The sequence below is a fragment of the Camelus bactrianus genome, chromosome 6 (genome assembly GCF_048773025.1).
Source record: "Camelus bactrianus isolate YW-2024 breed Bactrian camel chromosome 6, ASM4877302v1, whole genome shotgun sequence".
NCBI classification, from domain to species: domain Eukaryota; kingdom Metazoa; phylum Chordata; class Mammalia; order Artiodactyla; family Camelidae; genus Camelus; species Camelus bactrianus.
Window position 1 is genome coordinate 47911863 of NC_133544.1, and position 26575 is coordinate 47938437.

General features: G+C 35.3%; 1 protein-coding gene across 1 annotated transcript in view; it reads left to right on the forward strand.

The window, feature by feature from the left end:
- Positions 1–26575, forward strand: part of LOC123611833 (uncharacterized) — an 853613-nt gene that overhangs the window by 785888 nt on the left and 41150 nt on the right. The window contains exon 14 of the mRNA XM_074366584.1: positions 9692–9835. The gene's annotated coding sequence lies outside the window, so the exon portion shown is untranslated. The remainder of the gene's footprint in view (positions 1–9691; positions 9836–26575) is intronic.

Genomic DNA, 26575 nt, shown 5'->3' on the forward strand with positions numbered 1-26575 from the left:
GAGAAAATTTTTCCTGAATGGGAACACAAATCAAGCTCAGACTGATGAGTTACAAAACACTTCATAGAGGTATTTTCTCTTTTAAATTATTTTAATCCAGAGGGAGGATATAGCTCAGCAGTAGTGTGTGCTTAGCACGCACAAGGTCCTGGTTCAATCCCCAGTACCTCCATTAAAAAAATAAAAATTAAAAATAATTAATTAAAAAAATACATAAACAAACTTAATTACCTCCCCCAAATAAACATTTTAATCCATCATTTGCATGAATTTATCATAAATAAAATATGAACTCCTAAATCTTATAAACAATACATTGTTAAATAACAATCCCTTTAGACAAAGTCTCATTTATTCTTGACCTTTATAATACTCTTTATTACCTCTTAGTGATGATTCTAACTCCTGTAATATGAGATGTAGATAGAGGACACTTGATTAGACAGTGAGGTAGTCATTGGAATTTGTGCAGATGCAGAATTTATCCAAGTCTGAGATTTAGTTCCATTTTGGAGTCTGATAAAGACGTTTACATTTGCAACATGGGCAGTACCTTTCTGCACTTATACACCCTGCTTCCTTTAACTCATTGAATTCATTGATTTTTTTTTTTCATGTGGTAGAAAGCCACTAATTTATATCTTTGCAGCTTTTAATCTATCTTTATTTTTCCACTATAGTCATAACAGTAGATGGTTAAGGCAACTTTACAATTATGCCTTCATCTTCATCTTCTAAGAACTTGATTAAAAACCAAAAGTTTTAAACTATTTCACAGTCTTTTTAGTATCTTCCCAGGGTGCTAGCAGTAGTAATCTAGTCTGTGCCTCTAGCATTCCTGGGTTGAAGTGAACATATACGTACAATCTTACCCTAAATAAACTAATGAGAAATCACGTATCTTTTATTTTTTAAAGAATTTTTATTGAAGTGTAGTCAGTTTACAATGTTGTGTCAATTTCTCATGTACAGCACAATACTTCAGTCATATAGGAACATACATCTATTCATTTTCATATTCTTTTTCACTGTAAGTTACTACAAGATATTGAGTCTAGTTCCCTGTGCTATACAGTATAAACTTGTTTATCTATTTTACATATATTAGTTAGTATCTACAAATCTCAAGCTCCTAATTTATCCCTTCCCACCCACTTCCCCTGCTGGTAACCGTAAGTTTGTTTTCTATCTGTGAGACTGTTTCTGTTTTATAAATAAGTTCATTTGTCTTTTTTTTTTTTTTTTTTAGATTCCACATATATGATATCATATGGTATTTTTCTTTCTCTTTCTGGTTTACTTCACTTAGAATGACATTCTCCAGGTTCATCCATGTTGCTGCAAATGGCATTATTTTATTATTTTTTATGGCTGAGTAGTATTCCATTGTATAAATATACCACAGCTTCTTTACCCAGTCATCTGTTGATGGGCATTTAAGTTGTTTCCATGTCTTGGCTATTGTAAATAGCGCTGCTATGAACATTGGGGTGCATGTATCCTTTTGAATTAAGGTTCCCTCTTGATATATGCCCAGGAGTAGGATTGCTGGGTCATAGGGTAAGCCTATTTTTAGTTTTTGGAGGACTCTCCATACTGTTTTCCATTATGGCTGCACCAAACTACATTCCCACCAGCAGTGTAGGAGGGTTCCCTTTTCTCCACAGCCTCTCCAGCAGTTATCATTTGTGGAATTTTGAATGATGGCTGTTCTGACTGGTGTGAAGTGATACCTCATTATAGTTTTCATTTGCATTTCTCTAATAATTAGCAATATTGAGCATTTTTTCATGTGCCTCTTGGCCATTTGTATGTCTTCATTGGAGAATTGCTTGCTTAAGTCTTCTGGCCATTTTGAATTGGGTTTTTGTTGTTGTTGTTAAGTTGTATAAGCTGTTTATATATTTTGGAAATTAAGCCCTTGTTAAGCCTCATCTTTTGCAAATATTTTCTCCCATTCCATAGCTTGTCTTTTTGTTTTGCTCATGGTTTCCTTTGCTGTGCAGAAGCTTATGTTTAATTAGGTCCCATTTGTTTATTTTTGCTTTTATTTCTATTGCTTGAGTAGATTGCCCTAGGAGAACATTGCTAAGATTTATGTCAAATAATGTTTTGCCTCTGTTTTCTTCTAAGAGGTTTATTGTGTCTTGTCTTATGTTTAAGTCTTTAAGCCATTTTGAGTTTATTTTTGTGTATGGTGTGAGAGAGTATTCTAAATTCATTGATTTATATGCAGCTGTCCAGTTTTCCCAACACCATCTGCTGAAGGGACTGTCTTTACTCCATTGTATGTTATGCCTCCTTTGTTGAAGATTGACCAAAAGTTTGTGGGTTTATTTCTTGGCTCTCTATTCTGTTCCATTGATCCGTATATCTTTTTTGTGTAGTAATACCATGCTGTTTTGATTACTGTAGCTCTGGCGTACTGTCTCAAGTCTGGGAGGGTTATTCCTCCAGTTTCATTCTTTTTCTTTAGTAATGCTTTGGCAATTATGGGTCTTTTGTGATTCCATATAAATTTTATGACTACTTGTTGTAATTCTGTGAAAAATGTTCTGGGTAATTTGATAGGTAGGGATTGCATTAAATCTGTAGATTGCTTTGAGTAGTATAGCCATTTTAACAATATTAATTCTTCCAATCCTAGAACATTGGATATCTTTCCAAAAGTTTAGTGCCCTATCAATTGCTTGTTTATTTTGTTGTCAGTTTTTTTCTTCTTTTTATTTAGAGGAAGCAGGATTAGTGACATTAAATAACGGTCATAACCTTGTTACTGGGAGGAGGGGAATAAGAGTTACTTCAATTCTAAGTCACCCCCCAAAAATGAATTTTTAATGAGAGACAGGAAGCATGATATGAACAAGATTTTATTAGTAAAGTTAAAAGGTAGTAAAATATATAGTATACTCCCGAGAATTGAGAGCGAGTGAAACTGAGAGAAAAACTGGTGTTGCTCCGTTATTTTTCCTGCTTTTATATCCTGGCTTAGGGGGCATTTTCATGATTGATTGATTCATGGCTCAGGTTCTGTGAGTGCTCAGGCTGACTGACAGCTTAGGTTCCTTGTGCTCAAGCACATCCATGCCCATCTCATTTTTGCATGTCCTTACCCATGATGCACACAGAGAAACCTACAGGAGGGGGGCTCAAACTGTAATGTTAATTACATTATAATGAGCATTGGGTCAAGTTAAGCCAGGTCCTTCTCTCTACTGTGCAGCTGCAGTGTTCAATGCTAGCCAGCTTCTTTGTTGACCTTCATTTAGAGAAAGTAAAAGTTTTTAGAGCCCCTTATCCTGAGCACAGGGATACTGTTATTTTCTGGGTTGCTCCCTCCCTCTTTGTCTCCCCTTGCCGAGTGCTCATTTCTGTCTAACTGCCTAACAGCCTCACATTCTGAATCTTTAAAATGGTGACAATAACATCTTGTTATAAATTGGGAGAGTTCCATATTTATTTTACACATGTGTGAACTGAATGTTATATATATAAACAAGTGGCTAAGTTGAGCCAGAATCTCCACTTTTTTGGTTTCCTGTCTAGTGCTCTATTGTTTTTCTTATTTTAGGTGTCTTTTGTCATAGGTTATTTTCTATAGTCATCTTCACTTTTTAAAAAATTTTAAAGAATTAAGCCAAAATAATCGAAGATCACATAAAGCTATATTATTCTTAGCAACACTGTCTATTTCTAAGCCAATGTAGACACAGATAGAAATTTAATTTATTCTCTTTATTCCTACTTCATACAGATATTTCAAAATTTTGGCAGGGAAAAGGGTCAAGAGGACCTCATACTTTACCACTCAAAGCTTCACTGGTGATTTTTCACAAAACAGTCTCTTTTTCATAATGCTTGTTAAAAGAATTGCCTTTGTCTGGTACTTGAAAGAAACTTAGCTCATGTAAATTCATCTTTTCTTTCGTAATAAGTGTTCCTGAGCAGGGCCACTGGCTTGTTTTGTAAAGATTTTATTTTTAAAGAGTCTAAAACTTCTTATGCAAGATGCAGGTGCGTGCAAGAGGAGGTTTTGTTTAAACAGCTAGTTGCTTTACACACAGATACAAGAAGGTAATAAAACTAATGGAATTTCTCTTCAGAAATGCATAGACACGCATTTGCTACAAGCCCAATTACCAACTATTCACTGACCTCTTGAAAAGAACATGTCAAATTTTGTCATATAGTTTCTGTTACAAAACAACTAATGCATCTTACAAACACTGGTTCAAAAAATAATTTGGCCCCATTTGCAGTCTCTTTGCTGGTTCGTACCAGGATTAATATGCTCATATATGTAACCATCACAATCTTGGTCATGAATTAACTGAATAGTTAAAGTCCTGGACCACTCCATAGTAACCCCTGTGGGAGAATACTTAGTCATATTAAAGAACACATTTTACAATAATTGTCAAATGTGAGTCCATTTTCAGTTCATATTCTGAAGCAAGAAGAGAGCTTTGTACTCTCCTTTTGACACTGCAGGGAGAGAAAACTCAGCCATCTAAGAGGAAAACTGCAGATTTTGGTGAAGAGTAAAACAGTGCTCTTAGGTTAAAACTGCAGATTTAAGTAGTCATTTTGGGGCTGTAGTTAACAAGGAAAGTGGAAGAATTCCACAGAGCAATTTGGGCAAGTGCCTAATCAAAGGCAGTCTATCTAGTAAGAGCCAAGAAATGTCCTACAGAGAAGTACTAGCCCAGTCAGCCATTCCAACCCAAACCAGTTCTTGAAAAATAAGACAGCATTTTGGGTTGATTTGCAAAGAAACTGAAGCCTCACTGTCCCCTCACCACCTCTCTGGTTTAGGATTAGCATAAATTCCTTGCTGGGGCAGAACTGAAGTCAGACACCAGAACCAACTAGTTTTATTTATGTAGATATACATTTACATAGATATTTATATATGCATATATTTTCCTGTAAGTATAAATTTTGTTATTATAGAAAGTTCATCATTTAAATCAAATTAGAGTTTTATCATGATAAATCTCACACTATATTTTTTTCTCTACCCAAAACAATAACAAAAGTATAAACTGATGTCTATTACCTATTAAAGTTTCAGTTCCTAGAATGAGCAAAAAAAAAAAGCAGCCTTGTAGGATTCCTTCCTGAAGACACTATTACCTGCACATGATATGGATTATAATGTAACTTTCAGATAAATATTGCCTTTTTGGAATGGCTTGATAACTATTACTAAATGATCTCATTAGCATCTTCACATTCCAAGCTGTTTTGTACTCTAAAGTAAAATTTGCCATACCCACCTCTGCATAAGCTTGCCAAATTAAGCACTTTCAACAAACAAATGTCCTGCTAAGAATATAACATATGTCATCTCTTGATGGATGGTTTGACACAGTCAGTTCTCATTCCTTTTAGCCATTACAATTTTTCTGGCTCATATTATGCCAATTGGACTTTTTTCCACATCTTTTAAAGTTCATTCTTTTCTAGAATCTTGTATATATTGCCAAGATGAGTGAATTACTTTAATTTTTATGGCGGTATATTATAAGCTCTCTGCAGACACAGAATCTAGCGTGTTTGGAAAACAAGAGCTAACCTTTTAAATGTTTGGATTAAGTCAGTAATTAGCTGGGTAATCAGTGATAGGGTTTTGCATACTGGTGTACCTTTTATATTGTACTCCTGGAAAATCAGTTATCTTTTCCCCAAATGACCATAATTAATTGAAGGAGCTAAAATAGCTACAGCAATGTAGGTATCCAGTGTCATGCATATCCTAGGCATCTTTTTCCCCTTCATCTGTAAAAGGGACATTGAGTTGTACTTGATGTGTGAGGGGGGTTCCTTTGGCCTCTTTGTTCTGCTTTCTATGGTTCTATGAGATTACTTATTAAAGAACATAACTTATCAGTCACTACCTTAACAGAATAGGGGGACTTCAACAAATAATAGGTGAAATGCCATTTAATGCACTTAAGATGTTAACAATCTAGCAGAGGAAGCAGAACATCCACTGATTTACAATTGAGTAATCCATTTTAAAGATGGAAAAATTAAGGACCAAAAAAGTAGGTGACGTCACACATAAAATACCACCCTCATTAACTAGGGTCGTTAAAATGATACATTAAGCGTATTCTATCTGGGGAAACTTGTAAGAAAAAAAAAATAGAGAAAGGGATGTATTAGTTTGCTTAGGCTGCCGTAACACAGTATCACGGATTTGGGGGCTTAAACAATTTATTTCCTCACAGTTCTGGAGGCTGGGAAGTCCAAGATCAAAGTGCTGCCAATTTGAGTCCCTGGTGAGGCCTGTCTTCCAGGCTTGCAGACAGCTGCCTTCTGGTGTGCTCTCTCTGTCGGCAGAGGAGTGAGCTCTGTCTCTTTTTCTTACAAGGACACCAGTCCTGTCAGATTAAGATGCCACCCTTATGATCCTGTTTAACCTTTATTATCTCCTCAAAGGCCCCCATCTTCAGATACAGTGACACTGCTGGTTAATGCTTTAACATACAAATTTTGAGGGACACAATTCAGTCCATAGCAGGAAGGAAAGTCAAACAATGATGCAGTTTTCGGAGAAGTCTAGGCTCAGCCTGACCCAGAGGAAAGTATAAATTGCACCACAGAATTAGTCCTGTTGAGGCTAGAGGCTGGCTCTTATACCATTTCTCTCCCCACTCCTACTGCAAGTACTGTCAACTCGGTCAGTCATGTTAGCAGATCGCGGCGAGATATAAACTGTATGATTGCTCCATTTATGCAAGGACAGTTCTCTGGAAGAGTTTGCAAGTGAGAGCCATTGGCAGCAACTCTGGCAAGAGTTAGGAGATGGGCATAGCAAACCAGTAAAAGAGGTCCTGGGGACATGAGCAGGGTCCAACAGGATCTGCTAAGTCACTAAATTCTGCATGAGTTTCTTTCACTTATTTGAATGTTATTTCCTTAGTTCAGACCCCTATTGTTTCTCATCTGGATACAGTAATAGTTTCATCCAATTTTCCTGCATTCAGTGTTTCCCTTCTCTATTTCATCCTTTTTCTTGTTACCAGATGGTACTTAAAACATAAATCTGACCATGTCACATTTCTGTAAAATCCGCCAGTGACATCCCTAGGGGAAAAACCAAACTCTCGATGCTACACCTATGATGTTTTTTTAATCTGAATCGTCTCTACTTTTCCACCTTCACCCAATGCAATTTCCAGATCCATATACCATGCTCTCCTGAAAAAATATTTTTTTAATCTGGGGACTAAACACATGCTATTTAATTCACTTGAATTGACCAAGCATTTTCTTCAATCAACTTTCTTGTACCTACTCTATAATCCTAACTAAAACGACACCTACTCCAGGAGATCATCTCCTCACCCAAACTCAGCCTGTTTTAGTTGCCTGCTGGGTTACTGGAGAAGCGTTCATTTGGGTATTTCATATTATATTGTAATTAGTTGGCTTAACGTATCTAATTTGTAGTATAAACCATGTGTTTAAGCACAAAAAATAATCTGTGTCAAATAAGAACAAAAAAATGAGGTATAGCTATAAATTGATGCAGCTCTTTTTTTCAGTTTTAATGGGATATATTGACATACAGCACTGTATACGTTTAAGATGTACATCAGACTGACGTACATGTTTTCTGAAATGATTACAAGTTTAGTTAGCATCCATCATCTCATACAGACACAAAAGAAAAAAGAAAAAAATTTTTTCCTGTGATGGGAGCTTTTAGGATTTACTCTCAGCAGCTTTAAAACATACCAGAAAGCAGTGTTGACTAGTCATCACACTGTACATTACACCCCCAGCACTTACTTATCTCATAACTGGAAGTTTATGCCTTTTGAACACCTTCAGTCAGTTCTTCCACCCACCACACTTGCCTCAAGAAACCAGATTTCTGATCTCTTTTTCTGTGAATTACCTTGTTTTTGCTTTTTGTTCATTTGTTTTAGATTCAACATATAAGTGAGATCATACAGGATTTGTCTTCGTCTGATTTAATTTAGCAAAATGCTTTCAGCATCCATCCCTTGTCACAAATGGCAGGATTTCCTTTTTGTGGCTGAATAATATTCCATTGTGTATGCATATCATTTTCTTCATCCATTCACCCATCAGTAGATGCTTAGGTTATTTCCATGTCTTGACAATTATAAATAATGCTGAAATAAAGACGGGTGCTTATATTTCTCCAACACAGTGTTTTCTGTCAGATATATACCCAGAAGTGAACTGCAGTATTATGTGATAGTTCTATTTTAATTTTTTTGAGGAACCTCCATACTGTTTTCCATAGAGGCTGCACCAATTTACATTACCAACAAAAATGCAAAGGGTCCCCTTTTCACCACATCCCTTCCAGCATTTGTTATCTCTTGTCCTTTTGAGGATAGCTGTTCTAACAAGTGTGAGGTGATCTCTCATTTTGGTTTTGATTTGCATTTCGTTGACTAGTTTTCATGTATCTGTTGGCTATTTGTGTATCTTCCTTGGAAAAATGTCTATTCGGGTACCTGGCCCATTTCTTAAATTGGGTTATTTGTTTTTTGGCTGTTGAGCTATTATGAGTTTTTTAAAACCATATTTTGGATATTAGGCCCTTATGCTTTGCAGATGTATTTTCCCATTCTGCAGATTTTAAAAATTTTCTTTCTCTTTTCTTATTTTTCTGAGCAGTTCTTTAGTTTTATGTAGTCCCAATCATTTATTTTTTACTTTGTTGCTCATGTCTTAAGAGTTGTATCCAAAAATGATTGCCAAGACACATGTCAAGGAGCCTTTTCCATAAGTTTTCTTTTAGGAGGTTTATAGTGTCAGATCTTACACTTAAGTCTTTAATCCATTTCAAGTTAAATTTTGTAAGGGATATAAGATACAGTCTAGTTTTATTCTTTTACATGAGGATTTTCCCAGCACCCTTTATTAAGGAGACTGTCTTTTCTCCATTGACTATTCTTAGCTCCCCTGTCAAATATTAGTGGACCAAATGACTACACACAAACACACACACACACACCGGTTTAATTCTGGGCTCTCAATCCTGTTCCATTGGTTCATGTGTCTGTTTTTATATTAGTACCAAACTGTGTTGATTACTATACCTTTATAGTACAGCTTGAAATCAGGAAGTGTGATGCCACCTGCTTTGTTGGTCTTTCTCAGGATTGCTTTGGCTCTTTTGAGGGTTCTGTTGTGGTTCCATATACATTTTAGGATTATTTTTTCTACTTCTGTAAAAAATGCTGCTGGAGCCTTGATAGGGATTGCATTGAATCCATAAATGGCTTTGGCTACTATGGACATTTTAACATTATTTCTTTCAATCTACGAACATGGGGTACTTTTCCATTTATTTGTGTCTTTTTTATTCCTAAACGTCTTATACTTTTCAGTGTAAAGATCTTTCACCTCCTTGGTTAAATTTATTCCTAAGTATTTTGTTGTTTTTGATACTAATGTGAGAGGGATTACATTCATTGTTTTTTCAGATAATTTGTCATTAGTGTATAGAAATACTACTGTTTATTGTATATTAATTTTATATCATTTGACTTTACTGAATTTGTTGATCAGAGCTAAGTTTTTTGGTGAGTCCCTAGGATTTTCTATATATAAAGTCATGTCATCTACAAATAGAGAAAATTTTACTTCTTTTCTAATTCTGATGTCTTTTTCTTTCTTTCCTGACTGCTCTGGCTAGGACGTCCATTTCTGTGTTGAATAGGAGTGGTAAGAGTTGGCATCCTTCTCTTGTTCTTGATCTTGAAGAAAAAGCTTACAACTTTTCACCAATGAGAATGATGTCAGCTGTGGGCTTGTCATATATGGCCTTCATTATGTTGAGGTAAGTTCCTTCTATATCCAATTGTTAAAGAGTTTTTCATCATGAACTAATGTTGAATTCTATAAAATGGTTTTCTGTTCCTATTGAGATTAACATACGATTTTTCTATTTTATTAATGTCAGTTATCATATTGATTTGCACATGTTCGACTATCCTTGTATCCCAGGGATAAATCCCACTTGATCATGGTGAATAATCCTTTTAATGTGCTGCTGAATTTGGCTTACTAGTATTTTATTGGGAGTATTTGTATCAATGTTTATCAGAAATATTAGCCTGTAGCTTTCGTTTTTGTAGTGACTTTCTGATCAGAGTAATGCTGGCCTTGTAAAATTAGTTTCGGAGTGTTCTCTCCTCTTTGGTTTTTTGGAAGAATCTGAAAAGGCTTTGCATTAATTCATCTTTACGTGAGTGGTAAATTTACCAGTGAAGCTGTCTGGTCCTGGGCTTTTCTTTGTTGGTAGACTTTGATTACTGATTTAATCTCCTTACTAGTAATAGGTATATTCTGAAATTCTACTTCTTGATTCAGTCATGATAGGTTTTATGTTTCTAAGAATATTGGCATTTCTGGCCATGGCCTAATCTATGGTTTATTCATAAAATGTTCCACCTATACCTGAGAAGAATGCATGTCCTGCTTTTGTTGGACAGAAACTTCTCTCTCTCTCTGTATATATAGATTAGGTCCAGCTGGTCTAAAGTGTTGTTCAAATCTATTGTATGATCTATCCATTGTTGAGAGTGAAGTATTAAAAGGTTTTGGTTATTGTTGTATTGCTATTTATCTTTTTAGTTCTGTTAGTTTTTACTTTATTCGGGTGCTCCAATGTTGGGCACATAAATATTTGCAATTATTACATCCTTTTGATGGATTGACTCCTTTACCATTATATAATGACCTTTGTTTCTTTTTTTCCATTTATAGTTTAAAGTCTATTTTGTCTAATACAAATAAAGCTACCTTGCTTTTATTTTGGTTACCATTTGCTTGAAATATCTTTTTCTATCCCTTCACTCCCAGCCAGTCTGTGTCTTCGGCTAAAGTGAGTCTCTTATTCACAGGATAACACCGGATCTTGTTTTCTATCTATCTATCTGTTCAGCCATTCTTTGTCTCTTCATTGGAAATTTAATCCATATATATTTAAAGTAACAATTGATAGGTAAGAACTTGCTATTGCCACTTTGTTAGTTGATTTCTGAGTATTCTGCGTATTCATTGTTTCTTGCTTTTTATCCTGTTTTCTTTTTTGGTATTTTTCATGTTTTGATAATTTCTGATATCAATATAGTTTGACTTCTTTATCATGTTCTTCTATGTAATTCAGGTTTTTCCTTTATGGTTACAATGCTTACATAAAATATCTTAAAGTTATAACACCCTTTTCAAAAATACCACCACCAACAGCGTTCTTAAACTTACACTGTAACATCAATAACCTAAAATGTGAGGTAGTGGAGAAGTAAAAGTGTATGTATTTTCTATATTGTGTATCCAATAACAGATTACTGAAGTTGTTATTTTTTATTGTTATAGTTTATTTGTAATATACTTGTTTCAGGTGTACAACACAGAGATTCAAAATTTTTATAGGTTATACTCCATTTATAGTTATTATAAAATATTGGCTATATTCCCTGTGCTGTACAATATATCCCTGTACATTATTTATTTCATACGTAGTAGTTTGTACTTCTTAATCCTATGCCCCTGCCTTGCCCCCCACCTCGTCCCTCTCCCCACTGGTAACACCACTGGTTCTCTATCTGTGAGTGATTCTCTTTTGTTATATTCACTAGTTTGTTTTATTTTTCAGATTCCACATATAAGTGATAGCATACATTATTTGTCTTTCTCTGACTTATTTCACTTAGCATAATACCCTCCAAGTTTATCCGTGTTGTTGCAAACGGCAAAATTTCACTCTTTTTCATGGTTGAGAAGTACATACATATACACAAACTACGTCTTTTTTATCCATCTATCTGTTGATGAACACTTAGGTTGCTTCCAAATGTTGGCTATTATAAATAATGCTGCTATGGACATTGGGGTACATGTATCTTTTTGAACTGATGTTTTTGACTTGTATACCAGACTGTCTGAGCACATGTGGCAGCTGCCTCGTCTCGTCAGATAAGCAGAAAGCCTAGCCAGTGGCTTTGCCTGAGTGCTGTTGGTCCAGTCACTTGCCAGGTCCTAGGCCAGGCTTCCGGGTCAGGTGGGTTTGGAAGCACCATCAGCAGCGGGCGAGGCTGTGAATTAGCTTCCCTGCCTGGGCAGGGTGGCAGAACCAGCTCCAAGGCTGGCAAAGGTTGTTCGTGGTCTTGACTCAAGCTGACTCATGCCCCAAGTTCCCTGGCCAAAACATGCCACTGGCTTTGCTCTGTGGTCAGTCAGCTCTGCCTGCCTGACTTCCTGCTTGAGTGTTGCTGGGCTACAGTTTCCAGGTGTTCTGACCAGGCTGTCTGGTTTGGCAGGGCCGGGAGCTACACTCAGCAGGGGGCAGGGGCAGATCAAGCTCCAGGGTCAACAAGGCTCTTCATTTGATATCCCAAATCAGGCAGATATGCACCTTGCAAGTTCCCTGTCGGACTGCACTACCATCTTGACCCTGAAGGTAAGCAAAGCCACTGGCTGGTACTACTCCTGGGGCAATTTAGATAGGAACTTAATCTACCAGAATCTCAGTGCTGGTTGTTACAAGACCCTACTGTTTTCTCTATCAAAATCAGATTCCCAGCCAGGCCTTGCAGATTCCCCTGCAATCCCTGTGGGGTAACACTGGAGTGGGGAATCCCAAGAAATGATCCACAATGCTTTGGGAAGAAGATGTCCATCCCGGGTTCTTTTTCCCGCTGGAGCAACTGTAGGCTTAGGGGAGCCCTCAGTGCGGTGCTGCACTGGCCTGGGGGAGGGGCAGTGCTGTCGGTGCCTGGCTGCTCCTCTTACCCTGCTACTGTGGTCTGTCTCAGCCTCTGTGATACAGGAAAATGCTGCAGCCTCTACCTTGTGTTTTAGGATTTTCTCAGTGGTGTCTTCTCCAAGAATCATTGTTAATTGCTCTTCTTATGAGGGGGAGTGAAGTTAGCAATGACTTACATTGCCATCTAGGCGATGTAGTTCTTGAAAGCTAAATTAAACTTGGATTTAATCTGGTAGGTAATAGGGAGCCAACACTGGTTACTGAGGAAAGAAATAAAGGAAAGGAAAGAAAGGAAATATTTAGTCATACTTTACATGTTTTATTATTAAAACAATAATGAAATAGCACCACACATTTGTTAAGGCATCTATAACCTAGAACACTAACAATACCAATTCTGGTGAGTATGTGGAGAATAGGGAAACCGCATTCATTCCTGATAGGAATGCAAAATGGTACGGCCACTTTGAAAGACAGCTTCGAAATTTCTTACAAAATTAAACATACTCTTACCATATGATCCAGAAATTGTGCTCCTCGGTATTTACCCATATGAGTTGAAAACTTATGTCCGCACAAAAACCCGTACACAGATGTTTATAACAGCTTTGTTTACAGGCATACCTAAGAGATACTGTGGGTTCAGTTCCAGGGCACAGCAAGAAGGCGAATATTGAGGAAAACAAGTCATACAATTTTGGGGGGGGGTTCCCAATGCATATAGAAGTTATGTTTACACTAGATTGTAGTCTATCACGTATGCAACTTTATGGCTAAAAAGTACATATCTTAGTTAAAAATACAATTACTAAAAAATGCCCAATTACAATAGTAACATCAAAGATCACTGATCACAGATTGCCATAACTTGTAAATAATAATGAAAAAGTTTGAAATATTGTAAGAAGTACCAAAATGTGACATATAGACACAAAGTGCACAAGTGCTGTTAGAAAACTGGTGCTGACAGACTTGCTTGAGGCAGGGATGCCACAAATTTCCAATTTGGAAAAAAAAAAACACAGTATCTGCAAAGTGCAATAAAGTGAAGCACAATAAAATGATGTATGTCTGTGTAATAGACAAAAGGAGGAAGCAACCAAGATGTTCTTCAGTAGATGTCTGGATAAATGAACTGGTACATTCAGAAAATGGAATATTATTTTGCAACAAAAAGAAAAAGGTGATCAAGCCATGAAAAGACATAGAAGAAAAGTAAGTGTATGTTACTAAGTGAAAGAAGCCAATCTGAATAGGCTACAAACGCATGATTCCAACACTGACAGTCTAGAAGAGGAAAAACTATGGAGACAGTGAAAAGATTAGTGGATGCCAGGGCTTGGGAGGTGGGAGGAAACAATAGGGGATTTTTAGGGCATGGAAACTATTTCGTATGACATTACAGTGGTGGATACGTTTGTCCAAACCCATAGAATGTAGTACAATAACAAGAGTGAGCTCCAGTGTAAAGTATGGACTCTGGGTGATAAGGATGTGTCGGTATAGACCCATCCATTGTAACAGATGGGAACGTCAGTAGTGAGGGAGAATGTGCATGTGTGGGTATAACGGGTCCATGGGAACTCTCTGTACCTTCCATTCAATGCTTTATGACCTTAAAAGAGCTAAAATTTTAAAAATATTTTATTAATTTAGAAAAGTTTTGGAATAGAGAGGTATATACTAAGCTAACACTAGTAAAGAGAAAGTAATTATATTAATTACAGACAAAGCCAACTTCAGAACAAGCAAAGTTATCAGCAATAGAGGTTTCCATCATGACAGTTCTCCAGATAACTCGTGCATGCACCTAACCACAGAGTATCAAAAGTATGAGACAAAAACTGACAAAAAGAAATGGACATAGCTACTATTATAATGGATATTTCAACATTCTCTTTTGGTAAATGATAGATAAGCAGGCAGAAAACCTGTAAGGATAGAATTGACCTAAACAGCACTTTCAATCAATTTGATTTGATATTTACAGAATACACCATCCAACTATAGCAAAATACACATTCTTCTCGAGTTCCTATGAAATATTCAATAAGAATATAGTGGGAGACAAAACATACCTTAATATATTCAACAAAATAGAAATTATATAAAGTATGTCTGAAGGCCACAATGGAAGTTAACTAGAAATCAATAAGGGAAAGAGTGTTCAAAATCCCCAAATATTTGGAAATTCAACATCATATTTCTAAATAACACATATGTCAAAGACTCAAGAGAAATTAAAAATATTTTGAACCAAATAAAAATATTACTTACCTAAAGTGTGAGATGTATTGAAATTGCTGCTTAGAGAGAAAGTTAGAGCATGAAAAAGATACATATATATGAGAAGAAAAATCTAAAATCAGTAATCTCAGCATCCACTTTATGAAAACAGACAGATAAAAATAAAATAAGCCTAATTAAGCCATACTATGAGAAAGAAAAATTACAGAAAAATATTTCTCATGAACATAGATGCAAACAACCTCAATAAAATATTAGCAAGTCAAATACAATAATGCATAAAAATAATTACATGCCATGATAAATTTGGATTTATGCCAGTTTTGCAAGGCTGGTTCAAAATTTAGAAATCAAACATTTTAATCCAATACATCAACAGACTAAAAATAGTATTATCATATTAATAGATATGGAAAAAGCATTTGAGAAAATTCAACACTGATTCATAGTAAAACTCAGAACAAACAAAAATTGAGAGGAACTTCCTCAACTTGATAAACAACATCAAAAAAGAGATAGCTAAGTTCATACTCAGTAGTGAAAAACTGGACATTTTTCCCCTTAAGATTGGCAACAAGGCAAGGTTTTCCTCTTTTAACATCCCTACTCAAAATCTCACTGGAAGTGAGACAAGAAAAAGACAGGGATTATATAGATTTGAAAAGATGATATAAAGCTATCTTTGTTCATAAACAGCATGATTGTCTATGAAGAAAATATGAACAAATCAAGAAAAAATACCCTGGAACTATTAACTGAGTACTGCAAGTTTGCAGGATACAAGGGTGATAACAAAGTAAAATCTTTTCCTGTATACCAGCCACAAACAATTTGAGCCACTAAACAAAGTTATTGATTAGAACCAGAAGTATAAAACAAATATCCATGAGTAAATATTGATATAAATGCACTTTTGTAAAAGTAGATAATCAGGGGGGAAGAGACAAATCTGTGTAGAAGAATTTCTAATAATTTATGGAGATACTCTGCCCCCAGGAAGGTGGAGCATAATTCCCTACCCTGAAGTACGAGTTGTACACAGTGACTTCCTTCTGAAGAGGACAGTGTGGAAAGGGAGAAAAAAGGAAACCTTAGGTGAGGAAACCTGACAAATACCGCTCCAATCAGAAGATTAGGGTGGGCATCTACTGTTTTGTCACTTTAATCCAGGGTAAGGGTAGTGTCGATATCCTGTAATGAAATGGCACTTTACCTCTGTGGTCTTCCTTCCAAAAACCCATAGCCTCGTCCTGAAAGAAGCAGAGAAATCCCAGAGGAAATCGGAAAAAAAACCAAAAGATCGTCTTTAATGTTTGCATTTTGAAAATTCTAATAAGTGGAAACCAAGGTTGTGGGTCCTGTATTAATTTCATAAATATTTTCTTTGTTATTGGAAGCTAAACTGTTTATAGAGTCCTATAATAATCTAATATGGCAATTTTTTTCCTACTCTATGCTAGATGTAAATTTTTAGAGTTAAATGTCAACATGGAACCCTAGTTATAGCTGTATTTTGATTGCTTAAAATATCTACACACAAAACTGTTGCATATAATACACTTCTGGTCACATTTCTAGAGCATTAAAATATTTTAGAATATAATGTATATTAAGTTACATAGGATTTTGAAGGATTTCACTTTATTTGCTTGAATCAATGAACTGTTAACTGTCAGGGTGGCAATCTGGCTATACTCCTGTTCATTTTTAATGTATGAAGCAATTTACTACTATATTGTACTATTTTTATTTCCTTCACTGTTAAAAACAATGTTATTTTTTTATACTAGAACCATTTATTTCTTTTTATGTCAACATTTTCCCCCCTAGAATGATTTAAAGTAGTATAAGGATTTCTGCTTTAGGTTAAGTTGCTCAGTTTAATCATATGCTTTAAGGAAAAATATTTCTAATAATATTTTATAAAATACATTTTCCTTTGGTACATAAATCATTTAAACACAGTTCTAACATTCCTATTAATTGGTGTCTAAACTTCATTTGAATGTGTATTTATAGGCACATTTTGATCACTTCTCAAGTGATACTTATAACACATTTTATTTCTGTGAGGTCATTATTAAAGCTAACACTTCTCCACACCTATCTTGTATTTAATCCTATTTTTATCTGTATTTAAACAGAAATATGATATTTGTACTCAGGAACAGCAACTCATTTGAAAAACAAAAATATGACTTAGAAAATACACAAAAAATGTATTCTAATGATAGATACTAATACATTCTCTTATCTCTTATCTTTATACTTAGGATGTATTATCAAGTCTTTATAGAAGTTACCATTCATGCCAGTTAGAATGTTTAATCATGGAGTTAGGGTTGTTATTGCCAATTATTCCCTGAATTGCTTAGAATTTAAATATAGCATTAAGCACTCTGTAGTAAGCTACTTTCCGAGATTGACAAAAATGGTCAACAGAAAAGTCAGATATTTAGGGTCTTAATATTACTGTTTGAAACACATTGGTTTGGATTCCACTTTTTTTTTTTTTTACCCCCTAAGGATTTGGGAAAAGATCCTTGCTCTATCCACTTGAAATTTATTAATTCAATTTTCATTCTCATTTGGTGGGGTCCAGAGAAGTATTTTCTTTCCTTTTTTGCTAATTTTCCCATGCCCAAAGCTTAAGACCAATTAAATGACATGAGTAAGCCATTTGGAAAACTTTATGAAGGAATAAACTCAATATGATTCTTTTCCAATGAGACAATAGAAATTTTTAAGTAGTGCAAAAAATGCTCATGAACAATTCTGTCTCAAAGATACCTTAGTCTTTTGTAGGCAGAATAATGCCCCACCAAAAGATGTCCACACCCTAACTCCCAGGAGCTGTAACTCAGTCACCTCACATTGCAAAGGGATTTTGCAGATGTGAGTATGTTAAAGACAGGAAGACAGGGAGAGGATCCTGGATCATACATGTGGGTTCAGTCTAAGCCTTTAAAGCTGACAACCTTACTGTGGGGAGAATGAGTGGTGATTATGGAAAAATGGTCAGAGAGGTGCAACACTGCTGGTTTTGAAGATAAAGGAAGTGGATCACCAGCTTTGGAATGTAAGGTATCTTTTAAAAGCCAGAAAGGTCAAAGAAATGGATTTTCTGCTAAAGCTTCCAGGAAGGAACATGGCCCTGCCAACACCTTGGTTTCAGCCCAGTGCAACTTGTGTAAAACTTGTAACTTTCAGAACTTTAATCAGTGCGCACTGTATCAAGCTATTAAGTTTATGGTAATTTGTTAAATCAGCAGTACAAAACTAATACACAGACCAAGATAGAATCTCGGCCAAATACTCAAACCATGTCTTCTCACACTATTCTTTTCTCTATCAAGGGTATCCCTATACAAGGGATATTTTATTGTACTTTGCTTTCTTGTGCTTCTCAAATACTGCATTTTTTGTAAATTGAAGGTTTGTGGTATCCCAGTATTGAGCAAGTCTGTAGCATCATTTCCCAACAGCATTTGCTCACTTTGTATCTCTGTGTCACACTTTAGTGATTCTCATATTTCAAACTTTTTCATTATTATTATGTTTATTGATATAACTGATCTGTGATCAGTGATCATTGATGTTATTACTATGACCCAGTGAAGTCTTAGATGATGATTAGTATTTTTTAGCAATAAGGTATTTTTTAATTAAGATATGTACAGTTTTTAGATATAATGCTATTTATTACACACTTAATTGACTACAGTGTAGTGTAAATATACATTTTACATGCATTGGGAAACCAAAAAAATTTGTGTGACTCGCTTTATTTTGATACTCTCTTTATTGCAGTGGCGAGGAACTGAACCTGCAGTACCTCCAAGGTATGCCTCTCTTTTTGCTATTTATTTTTTCCAACATATTGTAAATTTCATGAAGGCAAGACCACTCTACTCACGTTTTCCCCATTTGACCTTAGATAAGTCATATATTGTATGGACGTCATTTGCCTTATCATAGCTGTATATCTTACTTGTTTGAAGGCATCAGCCTGAAAATAGACTGCAAAGAAACTTTAATAAGCATTTGAGGTATTTATTTACATGTTAGGTAAATTTAGTAAAGTAAAAATGTGTGTTTCTGTATTTTTCCCTATTCCTCCTCCTTACTTCCATGCGTATACCCACTTTTCATTTCTTTACTTTAGGTAATTTTTGTAGTAAACAGTAGTTGCCTGGAGCCTTTCCTTCTGACTTTTATAGAAGTCTCAACTTATTGATGGGGTTATTTCAGGAGTGTATTCTTATTGCCCTATTCTTGCAGGCAACAGAGTTGGGAAAGGATAAAGTTTAAGAAGACAACAAAGAAGGTGAAAATTGAGAGGTGGGGAGTGGGTAATGAGAGAAAAATGTGTCCATCTATCTGTGGCACATATTCGGGGGTGATAAGTCCTGGGGCAGAGGAGAGGGATGACTGTGCAAGGTGCCTTTAGATGATGGGCACTGAGGTCAGAAGCTGGCCTGACATCAACAGAACTAACTAACGGACTAAAGGTTTTACAGACTGTACAATGGGCCAAGGTGGGCTTCTGTCAATCACAGATGCTTCCCTGACATAATGACTCTGTGTAGAACTTTGGGACAGATCTGGTGTAGTGGATTGAGTATCTCACCCATCTGGCAAGATAAGGACTCAGAATTGGAATTAAACTGTTATCAAGAAAATAACAGCATGCCTAAAAATCCTGAGCAATTATATTAAATTCTAATACATTATAGGAACATTTTATATCCCCTCAAATTCAGGATTGCTGCATATACCAGTTTGAAGTATTTCGGTACTCAACTTGCTTACCTATAAATAATTCTGATGAAATATATTCTAGTGATCTCATATTCTTCAAAAGATATGACTACAATATACAACAGCTAGACTCTAGAGAACCACCACATGGAGTAAATGGTTAAGGAATGGCAATTTGCATAAACGGGATGCTGGAATCATGTCAATTTGTAAAAGTAGGTGACGATTTTGAATGAAATAAAGACTTCTCTAAGTGAGAGAATGAAGAGATGACAATTGTAGTAGCTGTCTCCTGTTCACCTTTGAGGGCAGGAACTAGAATCTGGGTCAGCTGTATTGTGTTAAACATTTTGAAGAAAACATTATGAACAAGGTGTAATCAGGTTCTTGTGGGATGGAGAAGATAAAGGAGCACCCCAGGTGAAGGCTCTCATAGAGGTAGTGCTACTTTCCAGAGTTCAGAAAATTTACTAGATTTAGGAGATAAATTTTTTTGATACTATATATTTTATTTGTAAAAAATGAGCAATATTTATAACCATACAATTTAAATAGAAAAACTGAAACGCTCTCTGTGATAGCAGCTAGCGAAGGTATTAGCCTAGAATGATTTCTCCTTTCAAATTGATTTTTTGTATTCATGCTTCAGAGCATCCATTGTTTCTGTGGATATTCATTTCTAGTTGATTGCCTCCTATCAAAAAGTGGTGTTTGATAATTCCCATATGGCCTAACCTTTCATTAGCTTCAAATGTATTTTTTGTTCTTGAATGTTGCCCTTTAAAAAAGTTGTCCAATTCATCTTCTTCACACCTCTGAGAAGCATATTCCATTACTTTCCTTCCCGTCTGAATATACAGTCCTAAATCATTTTCATAAGCCTAACATTGTGGCATTGTATTCAAGTGAGCTAAATGACGGGTGTTTTCTTGTGATGACCTGGTTCGTATCCTTACTCTCTTCAGCCTAAATTTGAGCATGCCCAGAGAAGTGATAGGAAGCTTTCAACTAGGGTCTGTTCTAAGAAGTATCTTTGTAACATATTAAATGAAGAAAAAGAACAGTTGGTAGAGTAGTTTAAGTTCAAGAAAACAGGCTAGTTAGCTTAAGAGGAGGCATGATTCTGAGTACTGAACTCAAACGGTCATTCTAGACCAGTTATCAGGAATTTATGGCTGAGTAGTAGTGAGAATTTTAAAGTGCATGTGTGAGTGAAAATTAAACAAAGTTTGTCATTTTACTACCACATTCACCAAGAAACTTTCAGAAGGCTAACTGTCACAATCATTGGTAATCACAATTTATCAGTGATACAGGACAGCGATAAATTGACCTGTCACATAATAAAAAATCTTAGCCCTTTAGGGGAAGTCAACAAATTGATTTTCCTGGACACTTGCCTTCTGGCAGGGAAGGCATTACTATACTCAGCTGTCAAAGGGGGATACAAAATGTATTATACTTCTAAATGATTACTTTAACTTGTTCGTGTAAACCTAGTGAATAATGTCGAGCAGTGCATATTAAGAGTGAATAGTGATAGAATACAGGCAATATCCTAAAACTATCTTACTAATTAAGGATGAAAATATATTCACAGCAAAATGAACACTACTGAATAAAATGGTGCAGAGGCCATTTCTGCTAATTAGGAGCCAGATGTAATTCTAGGTATTTCTGCCAATCCAATCCAATCCAAAGCGTTTCTAATTTTTTTTCACTATTAATTTCTTGCTAAACCTCCTTATTCAATGTCTTGGTCTTTAATTAAATTGTGTCATTTTTTGATTCTTCAAATTTCTTAAGCAGGCAAGTGCTTTAGCACACATTTGGAGGATTGCACTCACATTCAGCTCTGCCACGGCGGAAAAATAGTAGTTGAGAAGAGGTACCTGCTCTTTGCACTAATCCTCACAGATCTTGCACCCACTGTCAGGTTCACAAGATGCACTGCCCCGTGCAGTTCTTCAGGGCTCTACATCTAAGCACTTTGTCTTTACCTGGAAGCTAGAGAATGTATAATTGTTTCAAATAAATTTCAGTGGGGCAGTAACTCTAAATGCCTCCCTTTAGTGAAATCTACTGGATGAAAAATAAAACTGGATCGACATAAAACAGTAATTCCTGGATTATGTACTAAATGCTACTTAGGTAAATCTGCTTTAACATCTTTTTCTTTAGAATCTTTCACCAAGAATGCTAATTCTGGAAATATTCTAACTCCCTCTACCCCCACTTTAAACATTACATTGTATGATAACAAAGTATATTGACTCATGTGTAATTATGCCTAATTTCTTGCATAATGTATTTCATTTTGAAAAGCCATTTTCCTTAAGAGAAAACAGGAAATGCATATTTAATAATACATCAAGTTCAAAAAAAATCAAAGACATTTTTATATTTCAGAAAGTGCTTTTTAAAATCGTAAGCATGGTATAAATGTCCTTGTGTATATTTGTATGTGTATTACCTGCTTTATCATTCTCTACCACAGGCCAATAACTTTACAAAATCTTGTATATTTTATCCTTCCTTAAATCTCCAATAGTTTCCTCCCCTCCAATTCTGCTGGTTAATCTCATTTTTAATTTCACTGAAAGCTTCCTCATTTTGTCACAAATTTTCCAAAGTCCCTTATTCAGTTCCATTTTTGCTCTCAGTACGCCTGACATGGGGCTTCCTTAGAGACCTCATTTTCCCACTCAGATGCAATGGATAGACTCCAAGACTCAGGGCACAATGACAATAGACCTTGATATATTTCTAATGTGTGATTTATTTAGACATAGGTACTGATAGTTCAGACAGTGCAGTACTAATCCAGTAAAGTCCCTTTCATATTTTTTTTTCTTGAGCCAAAAGTAAAGAAAAATCAAGGTAGTGCTTTGTCCTGGAAAAAAAAATCTCTTCCTAATATGTTTCTTAAAATTTTTTCCTAGTGTGACTGGCATCAAACACAGACACAGATACACATACACTCACAACTCCCAAAATGCATACCCTCTACAAACCAACACAAACCAACAAAGGAAGATAAACACACGCATACAAAGGTTTTGGGGTCAGTCTATCAGTCTAAACTAAAAACATTTTTTAGAAAGGAAGATTGTTGTAATATTCACATCCACAAAAAAAAACAAACAAACAAAAAAAAAACCAAACCCTGTTACATGCTTTACATTATTGGAAACAGAACTTGTTCCTTTGCTCAGTGTTAAAGTCTAAAATGATAGATGGACTTGACTTATATTTAAATATATTCACCAAAGTATTTTTATGAAATAGTAGGCTAATTCCCAAAAGCAAATCTATCTTTACCTCTGAAATATAGGAAGTATGTTTTTATGCCACCAGATTAGGATGAAAATGATGATATACATATAGCTAATAGTCTATAAAGTGGGTAGTTTTTTTTATTGAATTATAGTTAATTTATAATATTAGTTTCAGGTATATAATATAGTGATTCAGTATTTTCACAGACTATACTCCATTGAAAGTTATAAGATAATGGCTATACTTCGCTGTGCCATATAATATATCCTTGTTGCTTATCTATTTTATACATAGTAGATTGTATCTGTTAATCCCATACCTCTAACTTGCTCTTACCCCTTTTCTCTCTCCACTGGTAACCACTAGTTTATTTTCTATATCTGTGAGTCTGTTTATTTTTATGTCTATATTCATTTGTATTTTTTTAATATTCCACATTTAAATGATAAGTATTTATCTTTCTCTGTCTTATTTCACTAAGCATAATATCATCTAGGCTCATCCATGTTACTACAAATGGCAGCATTTGACTATTTTTTTGGCTGAGTAATATTCCATTGTGTGTGTGTGTGTATATATATCTATTAATCTGTTGATGGACCCTGGGTGCTTCCATCTTGGCTACTGTAAATAGTGCTGCCTGGGATGCATTATCTTTTCAAATTAGTGTTTTAATTTTTTTCCTGATATATACCCAGGAGTGGGATTGCTGGGTCACAGGGTAGTTCTATTTTTAGTTTTTGTAGGAACCTCGATGCTGTTTTCTATAGTGGCTACACCAATTTATATTCTCACCAACAGTGTACAGGCGGGTCCCTTTTCCTCATATCCTCACCAACATTTGTCGTTTGTGGACTTTTTGATGACAGCCATTCTGACAGGTGTGAGGTGAATCTCATTGTGGTTCTGATTTGCATTTTATAGGTTAAAACAATGCTGAAGTATAGATACTGAGTAATTCTTAACAAGCCACAAAGTGTATGAGGGTATTCATTAAATGATAGTTGAAGTATGAACAGATTTATAAATAATAAGCAAAATACTGAACAATTTTTATAAACACAGATGAAACATAGATAAAAGTTCTGTGAGAGCCAATGAGATCTCTCCCAACCTTATATCCGTACTTCCCCTGTGCTGTATTATCATTACCTCAGCATTTGCTTTGATTTCTAAATATTTTATTCTCAGATACTATTTACTAAAGAAAAAATTCAAAAAAATCAGAAAAGAAAACCTTCTCTAAATAAATTATGTCCCTAATTATGAGGAAAAACATGGAAGTTACTACAATTAGACAAATTTTACCTAAACAGTGTAAGTTGGACAGTTTTTGTAAGCCCATAAGCCATGTAACTTTTACAATATTACTTGGTATCTAAGCTCCAGAATTAACCTGATACTCTACTAAAAACTCACTCTTTTCACAATGAAATTCATAAGTGTGACTACAACCAGTGGCTGGGATGGTATTTACCAGCTGGAATTTAATTAAAGTCACATCATTTTACAGACATCATTCACTATTTTTTGAAATTCCTAGCTACTCTTGGAAAAAAGTCATCATCTTTGTTTCTATAAACGTAGTAAGATAAATATTGCACATGATTACAAATGTTAAGTTTCACTGCAGTTGACGGGCTAATACACAAATATTTTTCATGAACTAAATACTGAGTAGCAGATACTATGTTTGCCAACAGCCATTATCTCCTTTTACAGTTACAGTCTCAAATGAGTTTGTGGAATTCCCTCTCCCCTTTCTATTACACAGAGTAATTCTAAGTTTTAAGAGTAAATCATGGATAGCTGAAGAAGCCCCTTTTTGTGGCTCATTTCTGTTGTCAGGGATTTAGTTTGGGCATGCGATGCAGTCCTGGCTAATAAGATAAATAAAGACATCTACTGAGAGCTGCTTGAAACCATTTCTTAGATCTTATAAAGCTCAGTGATGAAGGGAGAATCCTTTTTGCTGATGAAACTGTCATATCTCTATCCTATGCCTGTAATTATATCTTTGATCTGTGAACTTGTGGTTATAGTAGCAGGCAGCCTGAGGACAAAATGAACCACTGAAGGTGGCAGGATGAAAAGATGGTAATAATTTGGGACCACAATAATACTGTGCTGCTAAATTAACCAATTCTGGATTGTACTTTGCCTCAAATCTGGTTAGGTAAGCATAAATTGTTCTTTCTTATTTGAGTGCAGGGGAGTTGGAGTTTTCTTATTCTTGCAGCCAAACTATTGGCATAGATACATGAAAACTGTCATCGCAAATTTCACATTTTATTTGCAATCCCTATACTCATTACTAAGTTTTAAGAAAATGATGCCATAAATTCTGTATTTGAATATGTAACAATAAAAACCAATTCTGATTTATAATCCCAGATTCAGATTCACTATGCCAGAATAGAACATAAACTTATTATGTATATATATCCTGTGTGTGAGTGGAATATTGTAGGAATAATGAGTTTAGTCAATGGTACTATAATCTACAAAAATGTATTTGCATTATTCTAAAATATCTTGCATATACTAAATATAGATAACCCAAAAGCAACTTTTTAAGCAAAGAAGTGCATATTATATTGCTATCTCACAGAGGTCTAGAATTTGTAAGGATGTGAGAGGATCAGCTGTGGCCAATTCATGATTACTATAAATACTTAGTACTATTCCATAAAAGTATCCATTTATTCCTAAGGCATTTTGTGTAGTCCTAGGGTAGTGGCGAAGAAATGGTCCGGGCTAAATATAGCTTTGCAGTACAAACTCACTTGGCTTTGTGACTGAGGGCCGATCACCTAATTCTTCTAAGGCTGATAATTCTTTATTTCTGAGGTGGATGTAACAATTTCTTACCTCTTAATTTTCTCTTGTGATGTTTAAATGAGAATTAGCATTTAGCACATGCATAATATGATATATAGTATGTTATTTTAAAGTGCTTATTAGAAAATTGGTTATAAATTTCATTTTTTGTATATTTTTAATATAAAAAGTTTCCTATAGAGTTTTAATTTCTTATTTTTACATATATTATACATATTCACATACATGCAAATATGTATGTGGGAGCTCATGATTGGGTTAACAAATTGTAACAGATCCCAGCTGCTTATCTCCTTAAAGAAAATGTGCTTAGTAACCGCCTTGCTTGTATAGTTGAGGTTTTAGCAAGGAAGCAGGCCCCTTGGCTATAAACGCTGGGGTCCCTGCTGTTAGATAGTCTTCTATCCCCAAAACAGCCTTGGGCTGGAATGGTAAACAAGTTATAAAAAGCTGCAGACTCAGAGGTGAGAAGGCTGGTTAGCCAATGACGGGTAAGATCCCCTGAGGGGGGCAGCCTAAGACAGGCACAGCCGCCTGAGTCCAAGTTGTTAAGCAGCTGATTGTCATAGTTCTGCCCTGATAAGCTGAAAGGCCCAACACGATTATGATTCACCAGAAAGGGTCTTCTGACCTTGAGCCAACCGCCAACAATAAACAAAGCCTTTGTACTCATTGTGATCC